This window comes from Aphelocoma coerulescens, chromosome 3, assembly GCF_041296385.1.
Source record: "Aphelocoma coerulescens isolate FSJ_1873_10779 chromosome 3, UR_Acoe_1.0, whole genome shotgun sequence".
NCBI lineage: Eukaryota > Metazoa > Chordata > Aves > Passeriformes > Corvidae > Aphelocoma > Aphelocoma coerulescens.
In genome coordinates, this window is record NC_091016.1 from 108,637,006 (window position 1) to 108,657,305 (window position 20,300).

General features: G+C 38.7%; 1 long non-coding RNA gene across 1 annotated transcript; it reads left to right on the forward strand.

Annotated features, from left to right (window-relative positions):
* Positions 1-18,263: 18,263 nt before the first annotated feature.
* On the forward strand, positions 18,264-19,319 carry LOC138107395 (uncharacterized). The gene is made up of 3 exons (XR_011149481.1): positions 18,264-18,405; positions 18,589-18,652; positions 18,738-19,319. It is a non-coding gene; the product is annotated as an uncharacterized lncRNA (long non-coding RNA).
* Positions 19,320-20,300: the final 981 nt, after the last annotated feature.

A 20,300-nucleotide genomic window follows, 5' to 3' on the forward strand; every position in this document is an offset into this window, starting at 1 on the left:
GTAGCAGTTTCTTTTCAATTGATGACATCTAATTAAGCATTTTGGAACATATTTGGATTCCAGGGAAATTAGAATATGGAGCTAAAATTCCAGCTTGCACCTCCTTGTACTTCAATAGCAGCAATGTGACAGTTTTGTTTGGCATTTCTACTTACTGGATAATTCTAATACATCCACATGCATGCTCTTCCTTTTTAATAGATGAAATAGAAAAAAAAACCCAGAAGATAATTCCAGTCTATCCTATTTCTTTAGGGGTGATCTTAGGCTCATGATGAAGTGATGAAGCTTCTGCAGTGAATTCAAGTTACACACAGGAGCATTACACGCCCTTTTTAGGGGAGTTTACTCTTTGGCTTCTGCAGTCTCAGCTTCTCTAAATATATCATAACCCTGAGTGCCAAATGCAGTTGTCAGCATTTGCCAGTTTTCCAAATTTACAGCAAAAGAACGGGGTGTCAGCCTGCTGACCTGCTATCTGAAGGAGAAATCTGAAAAGCACCAGCTGGTGTCAAAAGATAGATAACTTCTAGACTAAGAACCTGGGGAATGTCTTGAATAAAAGAGTTACCTGAATGGTTGAGGGTTCTAGAAATCAGAGTTGATAAAGCATCATAAAATCAATCATCTGATTTACAAAGCATTTGCAAACAATGACAGCATGTGCCTTCCATGCTGTAAAATGCAGCTGAATAAATCGTATAATCATAGAATCATAGAATCAATCATAGGATGATTTCAGTTTGAAATAACCTTAAAGATCATCTCATTTCAACCCCCCTGCCATGGTCAGGGACACCTCCCATTAGACCAGGTTGCTCAGAGCCCCATCCAGCCTGGTCTCGAACACTTGCAGGGATGGAGCACCAACAGCTCGTCTGGGCAACCTGTACAAGTATCTCACCACCCTCACAGTAAAGAATTTCTTCCTAATATTTAATTCAAATCTTTCAGTTTAAAGCCATTCCCTCATGTCCTACAAGCTGCAAGTGCCTGGCACCTAGCAGGACTGATACCAACAGGTATCACAACATAAAAATGTCAATTTGAAGGACACCACCACCACCAAAATCTAAAAAAAAAAAAAAGGTTAATGATTTAAAAACCAACAGGCCTGCAATACTTCCTCTCAAATGTGAGTTGTTTCATTGCTTTTTTATTACTTAAATGTCTAAAAATATGAAATGTTTTCTTTCATAAAGGCTATTAAAAAGGAACAGAATTAATCAATACTCCAAATGGGATGGGTCTCAAACACCTTAGGTACTTAAAATTCAAGCTGTCCAGTTCTTAGGTAAATTCCAAAGGTAAGGAACATGTTATACTCTGATAACACTTACTTCTTATTGTCCATAATAAAAGGAAGCTCTGTTTGCCTAAATTAGACAATTAACTTGTAGGCAGCTAAAATTTGGTGAGGAAAATCCCACTTTACATGACCATGCATCTGAAGTAAAATTAGCATCTATTAGACTGTGATAATTGTTGCCAAAATGAAAGGGAAGAAAATTATTTCCCACAGAAATACTCAAGAGAAAAACACTACAAAAAACACCTGTTAGTCTTTTACCTCCAATTTCCAATGGATTACTGGCCTCATTGCTAAAGTTGGGGGCTAGAAGCAGTCAGGGTAATAAAACAGTGACTTTGTCTTGGCAAAGAAGAACACAATAAAAAGAAAGTGACTCTTAGAAGCCTCAAACATAGATGCTGGAAGTGAGAACAGATTCATGAGTTAAAAGAACAGAATATGCCAGCTGAGATTTCAAGGGTCTTTAAAACCTCAGTGTTACCAGCATCTCCCTGGAGCACAGTTAGCTGACAAGTTAGATTTTTATTATTTTAACACTTTTTTATTTTTTCTAAACGTTTCTATTCTAAATACGTTGCTTTAAGGAGATTGTTGCTTCTCTGGCTATAATTGCTATTGCTCCCAGCATGAGGAGTCATCCAGATGATGGATATGCCAGAGGTGCTGGGGTAATTGCTGTCAGGTTCCATAGGATTTCAAACTCTAGGTCTGGCCTGAAAATGGGAGAACTGTGTACAGCTGAAGTGATGATCAGACCTTGGAATAGGTTACACTGAATGAGACCAAAATGACAATCAAGTGATAAAACCCTCCAGTCTCAACTGCACCATCAGTAGTTCAAGTATGCAAAGGGATTACAGACTAGTTCTGAGCCGTAAAGAGGTTTTTTTCCCCACTTATTTTTAAGACTAGTCACTCTGCAAAATTTTCAGTATGAATGTGAGCACAAGCGCTGCCTGGCACAGAACTGGACATTGGGTGTCTTAAAGGTACATCTGGAAACAGATCTTTTGAGACCTCATCAGACTGTCAGAGTGTTTACTGATAGCAATTATTTAGAAGGACATTTCCAGTTGCATTTTCACTTCTACATGAGATCTTTCCCTATCACTTTATGGTGGTATATCCCTCTTCTCCTCTCAGACACCATGGTAAAACCCATGTGAATCAGATGGAATAATTGCTTTTTCTTCATGTGCTTTTCTTGCTGTTCCTTTGATATAATTTCCAGGGTTTATACTTTAATGATAGTTCCAACCATTTCCTGTACTTTCATTAATCTTGCAGAACAGATCTACTGTTACAGACGGCTCCCCTTATTTGCATGCCAGCACAATGTTAAGCCCTTGCAGCCCAATTTGAGTGATTGACAATTTTAGCTCCTTTTAGCAGTCTGGAAAAACTGATTTGCCACCGTGGGTGTAACTACTTTCTTTCCAACACTGCTAATTTACCAAAAGAATTGTGTTCATGTACATTTACTGAGATTAACAGAATTTGGAAGTTAAAATTATGTAATTCAGTTGCAAACTTACTCTGAATATTTCACTTAAACTGGTTTTTATCATTGCAAAAATTGACTTCATGTGTTATCATCAATTAAGATATAATTTATACAGATAAGTATCACATTTTTGTTTCTAATTAAATAAAAAATCCACCTCTGACATGTAGCTAATGTTCATGGAAAAATCAATACTATAGCAATAACTTCCTGTGTGTGTCTTTTATGATGGCTTTTCTCATTCTTCTTCATTCTATACAACTACAAATTAAACTGCATTAAAGCCAAAGTATTTGTAATTAGCCCAGGATTAATTTCAAAATCAGGATTTAACTGAATTTACATTGAAGAAAAACCAGAGAAATTCAGAGGTAACTGCTTGCATATGCTTTATTTCAGCTTGTTGGGGGGGGGGGGTTGTCAGGAGCAAGGATGGTATGTAGTTTGTATGTATGTATGTATGTATGTATGTATATATGGCAGAGAATATAATGATATTTTGAAATGCAGAAGCCAATGTTACATTAAGTACTTTATGGTCTTGAAGAGCTGCTCTCTGCGGCCTTGCTATGCCAAATATGAGCTCTGTGTTCCTAAGCAAGTAGGAGATGACTTCCTTGCTTTGCAGTATGGCTGATCTGAAATTAAACAAATCTAGCTGGAGTAGGACTTGAAGCTTTCTTGAAAATTCCCACTTATCAAAACTGAAACTGTTTTCATAATGGATTGAGTGTCAAAGTTTTCAGCTTTAAAAAAAAAAAAGATAGGTTTTCTTTACTTTTCACATTTGCTATAATTCCTCATTTGATAAAGACATTCTACTTCAAAATTTCACATTGGCTTCTTATGTACTAACATTCAGTTATAAAAAAAAAAATACTCATTTTGACATGGGATTGAAATCAGTTACATAAAAGTCATTTGTCTTCCTGATTGCTATATACATCAAAGTTACTCAAAATAACTTTAGATTATTATGACTTTAATTTCCTTGAGATGGTACTGTAAAAATATTTCCCCTCCCCCCTTTTTTTTTCCTTTTAATCTTAATTTAGATTGAAAATTTATTTTAATTTCATGTATTTTTCATTTTTATCCAAGCCTCAGGGTACCACTAAGGGAATAAGAACATTTACTATAAGAAATCCCTGATGATGTTATCAGAGTGAGTTAGTATATATAACTGCCTGAAAAAGAGAACAATAAAATAACTTCTATTGAAAAAATTGCTAATAGAGAAAAATGTTGAATAGTGAAGAAACTAGCCAAACTGCCCACCTAACCTCCATATATAAGTCATGCCTTATTGAAGGACCAGGTTAACATTTTAAAGCAAAGTTTAAGAAAAATTTTAGTGTATTCTCAAGTTGTGGTAAATCTACAAAACTGCTGAAGAACACCAAAGTGAGAAATTGCCATGCTCCTACTATCAGTGCTCTGCTAAGTCCACTGATATGAGTAAGTGGGGAATTGGACCCCACATGTTCATGCCTTCCAGGCAACTCCTCTGTCCAACATCTACCAAGCACAGTGCTCCAAATTTTGAAGACATGCAGTTGTGGCAACTGGGGACATGGTTCAGTGGTGGACTTGGCAATGTTACATTAACAGTTGGGCTCAAGGATCCTAAGGGTCTTTTCCAACCTTTTCCAAACTATTTCATGGATCTGTGCTATCCCAGAGAGCACACACATAAAGTCAAGCACCAAGTGACGGTAAGTATATTTAAGCCTTGCCACTGGTGGCTGCTCTGGGCCAGGAGGATGAACACCAGGAACATGCAAAAGTGTTTACAGAGCCAAAATAGAAGTACTCAGGGTAACAGGCACCCTAGAAAACACAGCTCAGTTAAAAAGTAACTCTGCAGCACACGAGAGGAAGCAATTTCAGGGACTCTGCAAGCATCCCATGGAGTTTGCTGTGCCATGTGTTTGCTGTTATTGACAGCCAGCTCGTGAGATAACACTGACAGTTTGGTTTACTCTGGGATGCAATTGCCCTTCTGAGTGGGACATGGACTCATCTCCTCTAAGGAGTTGCTTTTACTCCTCCTAATCTCTGTGGTGTTGAAGAGGGTCTGTCCCAGTGCTGCTGGGCTGGCAGCCCACTGCTAAGTGAGCAGCATTTCCAGGGTAATGGCTACGGGCAGTTGTGTCTCGCCGTAGGGTCAGTTAAAAGGCACACAGCAGAATGTTTTGAAATGGACATCTGGCATGCAGTAAATGCATTTAGGAAGCAATAAACAGCTCATTTTGAATGACTTCTGCAATTGGTTTCAACACAAGCAGTTGGTGGAAAAACAAGCTTTTAGAAAGGTCGTTTACTGCCATACATAACCCATCTCTTCCAGTTAAATTGCTTAGCAATGTACAAAGCAAATCCCAGCCCATTTCTGGTCTGATAATTAATAGAGTCTTCTACTCTAGCTGGAGCTGCACAAAGAAAGTGAATGTTGTCCTTGTTATTCTGACTTAATAATTCACCATTTGAGTTGTCAGGGTGTCTTTGAAAGAAGCTGATTGTTGAAACCCGAGTGCAGTAGATGTGAAATATTGTATATTGTATCTTCAAGATGAACATGGAATTCACAGGCTTTTAGTAGTAATAGATTACTGGAAGCCCTTGGAAAAGAAGAACATATCTTTGATCATAAGACGTAATACTGCACTTTTCTTTCTGATATTCTGTTCAAAGATTATAAATAAAATATGAATACTAAAGTATTTAATTTTCTAACCCTTACTAGACTAAAGGTATTCTCCTCCCCTTATTTATAATTTGATATGATAAATGAACAGCATGGGCATTACAAATGTAGATTTCCAACGAAAAATAGAAGGATCTAATTTCTAAACTGGCCAGAAGAATTGACACTGATACATGAAAAATACGTTACAATTATCCTGAGAGAAGCTATTAGTTAGTTCCCAAAAAAAGTAAATCTATTGTAGTTATTAAGCTGTGACTTCTAGAGAACATTGACTCCACATGCTCCATATTCAAAACTGATCATCTTTACTCCTGAAAATCAATGTATTTAGTTTGGTTAGATATACCAAACCTGTACTTATATAATTGAATGCAAGTAAATCACATTTCAAATTGTGCACCAAAATTGCACCACTCCAGGACAGGTTATTCTGATTTTTTTGTGCTTGTAAAATTGTCATGAGGAGAGTTCAGTGACATGTTTCAGATTAGTATGGTATTAACTGAAAATATGATGGTGTTAGCAGGTCTTCATGAACTTACTCCATGGTGAATAAAAACAGCAGAAAGAGAAGAGAATTTTGGAAAAGTTTCATATTCTTGAGGGAGAAAATGCAGTGTGCATTCCTGCCTGTGCCTGGTTCAGAAAGAATAATTTCATTTTGCCAAAAATGTCAATATTCCAGACTCTGTTTCCATTGTGTAGAGCCAGGCAAAGAGCTCTCAACATTTTGATTAAAAAGTCAGGAGAGCACTGCTGTGTCAGCATGGCATCAGCTTGATCCTTCCTCCTTCTGGTGTAAGCCAGCCAGTGCCTGCTGTGCTCCAGCTGAGTTTGTGCCTAGAAAGGCCATTGGTCTCTCTAACCTGGGCATCTGGGCTGGGGGAGCAAACACGCTGCACAAGTGTATCTCTGTGTTAGTCAGGGCTTCACGGACCTTTTGGCCCTTTTGGTTGGTGGTGGGACTAGCTCCAGAACTAGCTAGAGCTGCTTGCTATCTGACCTTCTACAAAGGTCCTTGAATACTTCCCTAGCAAAGATTACTATAAGAGCATCCAGCTCTGGACAGAAAAATGAACCTATCACGAGAGTATTTAATTTTCTGATGAAACTCACAAAGGCTTCATTGTGCCAATGACAATATTTATCCCAGCACAGATCAAACACTAGTGTGCATGCAAACAGATTATCTTCCTTCTCCTTGCTTATGACTAAATACCACATCTTCATCCTTTAATAATCATAGCCTTCCACACAAACTGTTAAGACACGAAGCTGAGAGGAAGCGTTCATGCCAAAACCCTTGCGAGGGATTAGTGCTGTTCAGGAGCTGCCAACTAGGAGAAGGTCACCTGTCTTGTTGAAAAAGTTAAGCATTTCATTGAACACAGAGGCTGGACAGTGGTGCCTGACATGCTGGTGGCTTTTCGCACCTAGCTGAAAGTTTTTCTGCATTAAATCATTTTGCACTTTTCCCACTTAAAGGAGGATCAGGTTGGGCTGAATACCTTTCTGACTGAAACCACTCTAAGCGGAATGGATATTTGTCACAGTAGCTTAAAATTGCTCTGTCTTGCTAAACCAAAATTTGAAGTATTGAGAGTGCACTAATTAAATAAGGGCACAGTTAAGGATCACATCTGGCCACTCCAGCACGTTTGAAATTTTATGAGACACTTAAATTATTTAGGTGCACAATGGTTTTGGTTAAGATAAAAGAAATTATATTAAAAAAATGCTTTTATAAAATTGAGCAATATTAGAACTTAATTAGTTAATAGAAACTATAGAACAATATATTTGTAAAAGAACAAGGTATATTTTTATAGGACAATTTTGCTTCTCGCAGCCCATTGTTTGTGAGAGCAGCACCTTGATTTCCAGTACTTGATTTCCACTGCTTTCAAAAGACTGTTTGGAACCAGGGAATTTGGAGGGGGGAATGTGGGGGCTGGCTGACTTTTCTCCTTATCTAGGGAAGGGACTACATATATATACAAACATATGTATATATGCATGTATACAAACAGGTAGTATTCAATTTCCAGGTAAAAATATCAGCTTAAGGTACTAATAGATTAGATTATCTGAAGAAATTATCAGTGTTGTGATGATTCTGTGCCAAACATTTTCTTGGCACCACAATGATTTCAGAAAGCATTTTGGTTGGAGAAATTGTACAGATTTCATTGTACAGACACTTGAGGAAATGAATGCAGGTAAGCCAGGAGTGGAATAGATCTGCTAGGCAGAGTAAGTGAAGGAAATTGAGATGGAGTCCCTGCACAACAGGTTCTCATACTAATTACAAAGTGGAAAAAATGAGTCTGAGAATGGCTGACCTTTGAAAAAAGCAACTCTGTTTCTTCTGCTCTCTTAATTCATCCACAGTTATGCCGACTCCTCTATATCTTAGCAATAAATATTTATTCTATGTTTGAAAAATCAAAATCTTATCTATCAGTTTGGCTCTCCTAGGCACTACTGTTGCCTAACCATTTCTTAGCACCAAAACAGCTAATAACTTCTTCTTACTCATAAAAAGCCAAGCTTTTAAAATCCACCTTGATCATTTGAGGGAGACCTTTCCTCCAGAAAACTGGCATCATTCCTTACATTCAAGAATGGAATCAAGGAGGCACCTAACAGTTATCAGAGCTACAACCAGCCTGAATTCACTATCTGCACATGATAAAGACACGCAGGAATAAATATCCTCTTCACACTGGGATGTGTCTCCCACTCCTCCACCACCTTTCCTGAAATGTTGAGCAGAAACATGGGGAGAAAATCTTGGAGAGCTGGCAGGAGGGATGGTGTAACATCACAGTTCTGAATTGACTTCAGAAAGAAAATTAAGGTACGCGCATGTATTCATAAATTTTCCAAGGTTCTCCCCTTATAAAAAAGCCCCACTTTTTAATAAACACTCTAAGCAAAGAATGAACTTAGAACAAACCTTCAACATTGAAGATGAGCCTGCAGGGGCACAGAATTCAGCAAGAAGCAAAGCACAGAGAAAGAGAGTTTTGTCCTCAGTCCAATTCACACAGAGCTGTCTTCCCTCAAGAAACAAAGCTCTGCAAGGAACTGATGCCTGATTTCACTCTGACCCCTGGGCGGATGTCACAGTGGTCAATACACTGAAAGTGGCTCAGTGCGCAAGAAACAAACTAAGGATGTATCAAGAATGTGTGAGAGGACAGTAACAGTAATATTGTAATTCTAGTTAATGATTTGATGGTGCTCACTGGTGGTATAAAAGTTTAAATCCTGCATCATGTCAATAGCCCAGGGTGATTGGCTCATTACCCTGTGGAGGGACACTCAGACAAGCTTGGCATACACAGACAAGGCTTGGGATGCCTCTGGCCCGTGGTGGACATCCTTAATATGAGTTACCAGTGTCTCAAACCAGGCATCTGACTCACTTAATAATCAAAGAATAAAAATTACCCTCTTTACCACTGAATTTAAAAAAAAAAAAAAAAAAAAAAAAAAAAAAAAAAGAGAGATGTAGAGTTAATCAGACAAGTTATTATAGAAGAAGACAAAGAAGACAAGCAATACTAGCTCACAGGTTTTGACTCCTTGACTCAGACACAGTGAGTCACACCATCAGTGTCTGGATGCCTGGGCTTCCCTAGAGCAGCATCAGATCTAGTAGATCTACTCAGCACAGAATTAACTCACATGGAGGGCATTCACCTGGCCACAAAGGGCAGAAGCTGTGGTCACTCTCAATGCATATACATGTTGGGAACTATGAGCAATGAGACCACTTTCAGTCTAGAGAACTGGGGCTTAGTGATGGTGCAGCTTATCAGTATTCCCTCTCCCCACACCTTCAGCAATAACCTTTGAACGCACCAGTCAGTCACAACTGGGTGGTGTGTGGCCACTGTCAGCAGCAGCTATCCTGTGAGCTTTGGTACTTTAATAAATTAAGACACTGTTTTAAATATTGCTTCTGCTGTCAATCCAGTCTCTCAAAACACCTTTTTTTTTTTTTTTTTTTTTTTTTTAATGAGGGATTCTCATTTCTCTTACTTGAAAGCACCTTTTTCTTCCCTTTAACTCCTGTCAGAGCTCACAGAGGGATTGCTCTGTTCTTCCTTTGGTCTTCAGGAAGGGCACAGAAACAGTGGGTCTTCAGTTCCTCTGCTGAGTTACTGGAGGAAAGACAGGAAAAGAGAAGAGAAGCAGAGAGCAGAGTAATTAATATTTACTGCAGGCATGTATGATTAATGTTATTTGTATAATAGCATTTAACCAACAGCAGCACCCTCAAAACAATAGGTGGTTTGAGGGAATGTTGTGGCAAATGGAAGGAGCTGCTGCTGGTGGATAATAATGTGCTTCTGCAAAAGGCTCTTTTTATGATTCATGTTTTAGAAATGCAAAAATAACAGTAAGGGGGAAAAATAGCTCCTGGGTACAAATACCAGAATGCAGCTGAACCTAGACAGCACCTTTATGAATATTACAAGGACATTGAGTTCACTGGTGTATTTTCTGCGTAAGTCTTCAAATTGTTAATAGGACTACATGAAACTAGCTGCAAGCCTTGTTCCTCTATCTGTATCCTGCTGTAGTACCTAGACCTTATAAAAATCATCAAAATACTGCTTTAAATGTTTAAGCCTGCAGATATTTTGGCAAGAATTATCTTTCTGTACTACCTCTTCCAGTAAAAAAATGCAAGCAAAAGAAAATTGTCCCAAACTTTTTTTCCAAACGCTAGAGAAACAGACAGCTTTTATTCTAAGTGCTTGTGCTACTGTTCCTCAGCAGCCTACAGGAAATCAGGTCTGTGAGGGTCACATCCTTAAGTCATTTCTCTGTGGCCATCAAATGATTTGTTCAAGTCAATTTTCCATGCTGGTCCTGGAGAACATTAGAAACACTCTGTTACACAAGCTGTGGCTCCAGTCCTACAGAGACATGTGTGATTTGCTAAATTTAACCCCCTCCAAGTCTTTCTGGCTTCAATGACATTATTCATTTGAGTAGAATAGTTCACCACTGTTGTGGTTTAACCAGAGAGGCAGCTAAACATCACCCAGCTGTTCACTCACTCCCCTCCAGTGGGATGGGGAAGAGAGTCAGAGAAAGTGTATAAGTTTTGGGTTGAGATAAAGACAGTTTAATAGCACAGAAAATTAAAGGAAAATAATAATGATAAAAGAATACACAAAAGAAGTGTTGCAAAATGCAATTCCTCACCAGCCACTGACTAATGCCCAACCAGTCCCTGAACAGAGTGCCATCGTCCGCAGGCAAATCCCCTCAGTTTTGTTGTTCAGCATGATACCATGTGGTAGGGAATATCCCTTTGGTCAGCCAGGGTCAGCTGTCCTGGTTGTGTCCTCTCCCAGTTCCTCATGCATGCCCAGATTCCTCACTGGTAGGGCAGCACGAGAAGCTGAAAAGTCCTTTGTCTTAGTGCAAGTCCTGCTCAGCAACAACCAAACTATTGGTGTGTCATCAAAATTTTGCTCACCCCAAGTCCAAAACACAGCTCTGTTCTAGCATGCACTTAAAACCTTATGATGTTCTGATTTAACAGAAACTCATGTGAAGCAGAGTTCTTTGTTACACTTCTGAATTTAGGATTGTACCCAGATGAAAAAGCAGCACATATATATCCACACAGGACATTTATATGGTGTCTGGAACAGGAACAAGAGGGTTAAAATAAAAGAATACTTTCACAGAAGCAAGCAGCATGGTTTCATTTCTTCTGCTCTGTACAAAATTGACCATGCTGCAAGAAGGCAGAATTTCCAGCTGATTTTGCTGGTAGGAACAGACGTGTTTTGTGGCAATGTTCCCTTCACCATCTTTCAGGAAGAAACAGCAGTTCCAGAGGCTGGAATCAATGAAGTTGTTGGAAGCAACACAGGTCCGTAATAACCCAAACTCCTTCAGCTCTTGGTTTCATTTTCTCTTCCAGACTGCAAATACATGGATCATCTCTACACTGATGTCATTTATTCATTAAGAATTCACTCCAACAGTCACAAGAATGACTCTTCAGTTTTCAACTATATGGGATGATGGCACTTTGGGCAAGACTTGGTTCTGCCTAATATTCTATTAGAAGTTCTGATGACAGTGATTTTAGAGAAGAAAGTTATTTATATTTTAGAAGGGAGATATGTAGTAATCTTATTTTAAAGATATAATTTTCTTTCAGTGTAAATGAAACTCTGTAGGTTTCATCACTATGGGCTGCTCTATCAATCACAGGTTTGTACAGTTGTTGAAGTCATTCTTTCCTTGCAACTGATGCCATGATGATTCTTTTCTTTTATACCCCTGTTATACCTTTTTACAACTTCTGTATTCTTAGTGTTTTTTGCCTACATTCTTGGACTTGTTTGTTCAGCTAGGAGACTAAGCATTTTAGAAGCTTCGTAGGTAGGGATCAGTGTGCCCCAGACCCCAAGGTCCTCTCCAGAACACATTCTGTAAACTAAGATAGAACCATCCAGGGGAAGGTTCCTTGGGGAGGGAAGGGCTCATTCAAGCCTCTCATTGGGGAATTTTTGATAGATATGCTAATTAGTAAGACCCATATTGTTAAACCAGATTTTTGGGGAGTGGGGATTGCAGCTGCATTTCAGAACATTCAACCTGGACATGTGCTCCTAAGGATCCTTAAAATAAATACCAAGGTAAAATCCCTTTTTCCCTTCTAACCGTCTTTGACTCTTGATTTTAAGACCAGGAAAAGGCATCACAACAAGCTTATATGATGACATGAATAAATTAAAATTTATTCCACAAGAGAATTAACCCCCTGCTAAGAGTTTTTTATTGTCTTGGTAAATTTGGTGTTGTAACTGTTTCTAAGAAATAGATGCAGTATTATCTGAAAGCTCATCTAAATGCCAGAGAATATTGGTTTTATTTAGAGGATTGCTTGTTTTCTGGCATTAAGTGTGCTGATCTTTGGATTTTTTGAATATTTTAACTTAATATGATAGGTTATATTTTCTGTATTTATTGTGTAGTCTAGCAGTTTAATTAAGAACTCTAAAGGTATACCACATTTTTGATGAAATTAACTCTAAAACCCTAATTTGGAATTCAGCTGCATCATAAGAACAAAATAGTTACAGTTACACTACTGTCTAAAAAGATCTGGCTTAAATGGATCATGGAAAGAGTTACATAATGAAGACATGGCTGGTCTCAATCAGTTCATTGTCCAGTTTTTATTGACATTGGAGGTTCCACCAAAGATTCAGGACCTCGCACTGGGCTTTGTTGATCTTCTTCAGGTTTGCATGGGTCCTCTCCTCAAGCCAATTAAGGACCCTTTGGATGGCATCCCCTCCCTCTGGCATATCAACTCTGCCACTCAGCTTAGTGTCATCTGCAACTTTGCTGAGGGTGCACTTGATACCCTGTCTGTGTAGCTGATGAAGATATCAGGTAAGAATGGATGCAGTATGGACTCCTGAAACACATCCCCTTCATTGCTGTTTTTCACTTGGACACTGAGCCATTAAATGTCACTCTGGACATGGTCAGTCAGTTCCTTATCCAACTAAAAATCCATCCATCAAACTCATATCTCTCCAGTTTAGAGGTAAGAATGTTGTGGGGGACTGTATCAGGCCTCATAGAACTCTATGCAGATGACATCCCTTGTCCACTGACACTGTCACTCTACCACAGAATAGGCCACCAGATTAGTCTGGACCTCTACAGTCTAGGATGAGTCTACGACTTTTCATTCTTCTTTAGTGAGGATATCACAGTTGTATGTGGTAGACTGTCCTATTCCACTTCTTTATGAAATTTGAGAAGCAAGTAAAAAGTTCATATGGTGGGAGTATGAGAAATACTGGTGGGTTGTAGGGGACTCATACAAAAGGACTATGCTGACCTTAGCAAGAATGAAAAGACAAGCTAAAAGTTTATCTGCTTATCCATATAGTGAGAATTGTAACAGCGAGTTTAGACCCTAGAAAACTGCAGCAAGGGTTTCAGCAGGTTTGTTAGTACCCCAGCTTGCCTCAGCAATGGCATTGAAGCAATCAGATCAATAAGATGTTGGCGGAGTAAACAAACCAATGCCACATCCATTGCAATATGCTGGCTGATGTCAACAGTGTATAGAGCAGCAATTGATTTCTTTTTGCTGGCACACAGACATGGTTGTGAAGAATTTGAAGGATTGTGCAGTATTGTTACAGTGAGCCATGGCTCTCGCCAGGGAGGCCTGGACCCTGCTGGACAAAAGGTCCAGTGGTTTAATTCTCATGAGGCCCAGGCACCCTAAGATAGCTGCCCACCACAACATAGACACCCTCAGGCTGTCTGGCAAGAAAGTTCATTGGCCAAGGCGGGAAAGACGTGACACCCTGCACGTCCACGATGGCCACCACTCTCCCCTCCCTTGGTCACCACATCACTCTGCCATTGGCCCGTGCTCTCCCTCTCCGCCTACCTCTCTCCCCATGGGTTAAGTTGTATGAACCCTGCCTATGTAACACCCCTTGTCTGTTCTGTTATTGGCTGTTCTATGATTGCTCCGCCCTGAGCAGTGGGGTAGGAAATCACCTGTCAGAGGCTGCTTTTTACTCTTCTTGATCTCTTTTTCTTTGGCTCCAATAAACACGTACCTGTCCCCCTGAGAAGAGTCCCTCATTCCTTCGTCTCTCCTTGTGCCTTCTCCGTGGATGGCTAAAGCGAGCCTTGCCTGGACCTCGCTTAGCCTCCCGCTCTCCCTTGGCACCCGCCCTCTGTTACTGTGGCAGGCAGGGCTATTGCCCGGTGCCCGGCCCCTGAGCTAGCCACCTGGCTGGCATCACGGCACTGTATGAATTTGTCTGACCACTCTGAATCCATCCACAAAAGTATACAAAAGCTGAAAGATCTAACGTCTCAAATTCAAAGAGACAGTGGATCATGGCTAGACGGTTTGTTTGAGGGATGGAGCTCTGCACCTTAGTTGAAAGAGTTTTGCAAGTTTATATGTGTTGATGATTGTAGTGGTGATATTGATAGTTGTGCCTTGTATACTTCAGTGTGTACGACGAGTGACAGAAAAACTGTTAAAGAAGTTTTTGTCGTACAAGAGAATGATGTAAGAAAAGAAATCACAAAAAGTTTGCAAAATCTTACATAGGCAGTTACAGATGAAAGCTTTGAATTAAAGCCTTAGAACAGACGAGACTTATTCAAACAATACAAAACAACTAATGCTGAATTTGACCTATGTTCTTGAAATAAACCTGGCCTTTCACATCATTAAAATCGCAGTATAAAATACTACTGCTTAAAGCAAGCAGAAGAAGTGCCTTTACATAGAAGGGCTATGAAACACAAAGTAGTCGATAAGTGACAAAGTTAAAAGAGTTTCTTTATAGTTGTACCAAGAGAGGGAATTGTAGGGAAACACAAAAGGTGGAAAAGATTTCAGGTGTGAGAAATAAAAGCAGGTTTCAGAAAATAAAGCAAAAGTATTTAGGATTCAGCTCTGCCTGTGAAAAGATAGAAGATACAGTTATACAGCAGCAAGGACATTAAAAACAATGGTTAGAGTTTCTAGGCTTGGCCTTGATAGATTTTGGAGTTGCAAAAAAATATGCTCAGCAAGATTGATAAGTTTAAGCCTTATAATAGAATATGGTGTATTGTTAAGGCATAACGAGCCAGCATTGTGTTTAACAGTTGTACGTGCGCTGCTGTGGATTGGCTAATACAGTTGTCTGTAACTTTTGGAAGCATGCTGATTGGCCAAAAAGCTTTTAAGAATGCTCTGTAACCAGGAAGTTTTTGGATGCCCTTGATGGCGTGAGTGCTGTACCATCTCTGTCTCAACTTGGTATGTGGGACTGATAATGGAATAAAATAATAAAAGGCTCCTGGAGCGCCTGCCCAGGCTCCCTGTCCTGTTTGTTGCCGTAAACGCCGACAGAGAAGCAAGTAAAAATTTCATATGGTGGGAGTATGAGAAATACTGGTGGGTTGTAGAGTACTCATACAAAAGGACTATACTGACCTTAGCAAGAAGAATGAAAAGACAAGCTAAATGTTTATTCTGATTTGATTTACTTTTCCTCTGTGCTTTAAAGTTTGCCAAAATAAAAAAAAAAATAGAGTGTTATAGAATTAAAGATCAATACATAAGCAAAAGGAGAGTGCTAATTCTGTGTGTCAGCTTAATTCTGGCACTGCATAACTCCTGTATATTTGATATTTTTGCAACTGTGAGATTTTATTGCAACTTTTTGTGCTTAATTCTGGATGGTATATTAAGAATTCCGTTAATATGCTCTGCAGAGCATGAGTTAACTAAGAGTAGTTGGTTTAAAACTTGAAATTCAAAACTTGATCATACCTGGAATAATTATGACAGGAGGAATAAAGACACACCTTTGACACCAAGACAGCCTTTCAGTTTCCAGTTCCTGCTCAAAAGCTAAGCACTCTTCAGGCTTTTCAGTTTAAACAGTTGTATTAATAACTTCATTTAAAAACACAGGGTATATGTCACTGTAAGAAACTACTTTCTTATTTTAACTGGGGTTTGTTTGTTTGTTTGTGGGTTTTTTGTTGAAAAATCAAAGGCAGACACCTGGCAGGGAAAATTTTAATTGCAAACAGGCAAAGTCATAAAATGTAAGGAACTTAAGCCTTTCAGTCAACATATGGGACTAATTGTAGGCATCACAACCTAACTCATAGTACATAGGCAAGTGACCTTTCAGTTAATCAAAAAAAGCTAAGCTTCAAAACCAAGAAATGTATTTTAAATTATAAATTGTGCAATTAGACTGGGTAAGACATCACCACAGGGAATTGTTAAAGTCAAACTTAGGTAAAATTTGGAAAAAAAAATCTTTTCTGATTCCAGTAACAAGGCTGCTCAACAGTCAAAATTAATTGCAGTGTCCTTTCTTTTTAAATGAGGGACAGAAAAATTCAGGACGTGAGCCTTTCGGGATGGGGTCTAATATCTACCATATTTTAGACTTTCCTTCCCGTATAATTATTGCTACTGATTACAGGAAAAAAGGCTGGTGGTATCTCACCCCTTACAGTAATTGTCCTGCTGTATAAAGTGCTGCTCAAGATAAATAAAGTCAGTAAAATACAAATGTACTCAGTATCTGTCCCTGAACTTTGAAGAAAGTTTCTGGTAAGAAACCAGAATTTCTAGCTTCACTAATATGCACTCAAATATTGTAGTGGGAACAGTTGCACTCATTTACCAAATGTAATGAGATCTTCAGTTATTGCTTCTTATTATACTTGATTTACTTTAAGAGTTTAGTCTTCTTATAAATATTAACATCTTGTACATATATATTAAAATACAAATACTAATTTTATATTAAAAACCACAATCTAATGGATACATCTGAAAAAGAATGAAGAATGTATTGAGCTTTTCTGCAATAGAATGACTGTTTGTCACAGTAGCTGGTATGGGGCTAAGGTTTGGATTTGTACTGAAAACAGTATTGAAAATACAGGTGGCTTTAGTTATTGCTGAGCAGTGCTTGCACAGTCAGAGCCTTTTTTGCTCATTACAGTTCCTGAACAAGTAGTAGTCTGGGGGTGCACAAGAGACTGGGTGGAGACACAGCTGGGGCAGCTGTCCCTGGCTGACCAAAGCATTTGTCTTCACAAGTCGCCCCTATGGATGACAAAGCCCTGCTATCCAGGAGATGAATGGCTACCTCCCTGCTTGATGCAAAGTATTGAATTAATTCCTTATCTGTTTTGCTTGTGTGCTTAGTTTTTGCTTTATCTACTGAACTGCCTGTACCTCAACTCACCATTTTTCAGGTGAAAGTGAGTGAGCAGCTTAGTAGTGCTTAGCTGCTTAACCTGGGGTTAAACCACACTACGTCAGGACATTAATTCCCGCTCTTCTGCACTTTGTGAGATCACTGGCTCCAAATTGTGCAGCTGTTGCAGTAAAAAATGTATGAAATTACATCTTGAAGCCTAGCTCCATTAATTGCTTTTTAATAAATGGACTGAATCTTTAAATTTATATCATGAAATGATTGAGGATTATTAAAGATGCTTAAGTACAGACCAGTTGCATGACTTGGAGTGTGTGTCTGTGTCTGTGTTCCATGATCCATCTTCAGGCACAACAGCCATGGGTAATCCAGCCCTGAGGTGAGAAACATTGTAGGTATTTCTCAAGGAAAAGTGCAAAACTTCTTAGGAAATGAAAGAACACTTCAGCATGGACTCACACAGAAATACTCAGATCATGTTAAGAAATCAGAATACATTGAAAAATGTTGATTTGGACTAAGAGGTTTGGGTTTGTTTTTTTTTTTTTTAATTTATTTTTGTGTTTTACTAAGAGAAGTTTCAAGAACAACACAGAAATTAATGCTTTCCTGAAGAGCAACCTATTACAGATTTGGAGAATTCCAGTAAAACATTCTTTATCATTTCCACACAAAATACCATTCCTTACCCAAGGAGATTTGCTCCTCCTCGCAGTTTCATATAGTCATTCCCAATATGATTTCTGTCTGTTTGGCCTCTGTAGTATTAATAACAACCATAATTACATTGTGCCTTCTGACCCCAGTTTAACATAACACATTTCAGTTCACATACTAAGTAAAATGTTTAATCACAAGTGTGCTGAGGGAGGAGCAGGTGTTCTCAATATCTCACCTCCAAATGCTTGCCCTTTGGCTGGTTTCCTCTTACACACCCATTTATTATAAAGCTGATGGAACTTGGCTGCTCCTGCCTCTCTGAACTTCTTAAGTAGCACCTCCGGCATCAGCATTATTAAAAAATAAAAATCAAATGTGAAAGAAATAGGGCAACTGGATGGTCATAAGGACTTGGTGCTATTTGGATTACACAGTTCCTTAGGTATGTCCTTACATTTAACAATGAGCATTTGGTACCTGCAAGTATATAATCACCTAAGCTTCATGTCATTACTTGGTTTAACAGATAATGCTTAAATCATGGTTCTTGATGGATGACAAGAGAATGCTTTTCCTATCCAACTAATAAAAAGGAGAGGGATCCAGGTTTCTTTTTTTTTCTTAGGGCTTTTAGAGGCGCCTACGTTCCTGAGCCTGCAAGGGCTAGTCAAGGGATTTCATGTAATAAGGTGAGAAATGCACTTGACGAAGATCTTGTGTCATTCTGTGCAGAAAGATAAAGAAAAAATCACTTTTTTTTTTTTTTTTTAACAGAGCAGAAATATTCAGTGCAAAATAAAGCTGGATTCTCATTCTGCATCTCTGAGGTTCAAAATAATGAAAATGAAGTCCTTGAAAACTTATTAAAACCCAGTGGAAGCAGGTGCTTGTTATGCAAAGCTGACATTTTGATGAGAATTCTTAGAAATCACTGGCACTTGTATTTTGCGATGTACTTGGAGCTTTCCCAGTACTGACCTATGTTTTAAGGTCCAAAATGACTGCTATCCCTGCTACCTTTAACATGCAACACAACACAGAAAGGAGAATATTTCTTGGTAATACCTGAATAAAGCTCATAATTTCTGGTTGAGATAGAGCAGCTGTCTTTTTGAAAGCTATCCAGTCTTTATTTGAAGAACTTAAGTGATGATGAATGCATGAAATGCCTATAAAATTAACTGCTGTGAGAAGGTATTTTTATTTAAAATTTCATCATTCAAACTACTAAATTGTATGTTATCTTTTTGGATGAAGAGCCTTTTTCACTCAAAAACAACCTCTCAAAGGCTGTACTTGTACATTACAAACAAGTCACCTTTTAGCCCTCCCCTGGATGCACTAAAGAAATCAAATTTTTTATCCTCCAGCTGAAAACATGTTTTTCCTGGATGTGACTGGTTTTCATAACTCTTGTCAGCCTTTTCCAATAACCTTTAGCACAGACACCAGAATTGACAGTAATGCTCTCATTAATGCCAAGGAGAGCCACACTACTACTGCTTTATAATTTTCCTTGTTTCCACTTCAAAAGTTCCCACAGGGTCTTTCCACACTTAATAGTGCTGGAAATGGGTGCTCAATTGGTTGGCTACAGTGACCCTGTGTCATCTGCAGAATCTTGCCCTATGTAGTTGAATATATTAAAATGTGACTTGCTAAGTACTATTTGTAATGAATCTCAGAGCACTGTACAACTGGCCTGGTCTTAGCATTATTTACTGTTCCCCAGATTTTTCTTCAGCTGCTAATTGTCTATTTTGTTCAATTAAGCATCAATGTCCCATTAGTTACCCCTCAGAGTATTCCATGACCCATCTGTTCACACCAAAAGCAAGTTGTATTCATCTTAGCCGTTTTTCTTTCTTAAGTTCATCTATTACTTCTATTAATATTCCTTTGTGAAATCTGAAGTCTTTCTTCTTTCACTCCAGGAAGCCAGGCTTGAGTGCAAAGACTGGCAAAGGCAGTGATTGTAATGGGTGAAAATCTGTTTTGTTTATTTTTAACTTGCTTTTTTCCCCTCTGCAGCTGCTCTAACTGATTTGAGAATGACCTGCAGGCAGTCAGCAAGTACCTCCTATCCCTATCCATCATAACTTGTCCTTTCTTTTATTCTGTCTCATCAAGTCCACTAAAGCATTTTTCAAAGGATCCGTCTTTTTATTTCCAGTATTTTCCACATGGCAGTGCAGTAATAAGGCTGGCACAAGACCCACTGCAGGGAATGAAACTTGTCCTAAACCCAACTAAGCTGTTTTCACAGCCCAAAGCTTAGCCAAAAATTTATCGTGAATTCTCTCTGCTATTCCATTATCTGCACAGTTTACTGCAGCC